The following is a 526-nucleotide window of genomic DNA, read 5'->3' on the forward strand; positions in this document are numbered from 1 at the left end:
TCCTGAGCTCGACGCACCCCCTCCTCCCAGGCAAGGCCACGCGTTTCACCCCAGGCCAAGCAGCCGAAGCAGCAAAGGAGCCCCGCGACAATGGTCCTGCTTCTTCAGGCAAACTCCTTTATCTCCTTCAAAGGACTGAAACATAAGACTCGGGGGAACAATCCTGACCCTGAGGAGAAGAAACACGCAGGCCTCATCGCTCCTCAGAGCCAAATATTTTGTGTTTCTCCAATTTTAGAGGGTTGTAGCGACAAACACGTTGAGTTCCCTTTTCCAGCTCCATGACACACGAGCAAATTCCTACGAGATTCAACGACTGTTTCACGGAAAAAGGCATTTTCTGCCTCGCCAAACCGGGAGGAAGGTACCTGCCAATTTGGGTTTGGTCCTTCCCTCGGCACACCCGGCAAGGAGCCCGCCCGCAGAGCCGAAAATAAACGCAGCCCAACAAACGCCATCGCAGCTCCGCGGGTGTTTCTTCAGGGCCGCGCCGCGTTAAACCGATTTTACCGTTCTTCTCTTTTTC

This window comes from Buceros rhinoceros, unplaced genomic scaffold, assembly GCF_000710305.1.
Source record: "Buceros rhinoceros silvestris isolate BGI_N320 unplaced genomic scaffold, ASM71030v1 scaffold10739, whole genome shotgun sequence".
Classification (NCBI taxonomy): domain Eukaryota; kingdom Metazoa; phylum Chordata; class Aves; order Bucerotiformes; family Bucerotidae; genus Buceros; species Buceros rhinoceros.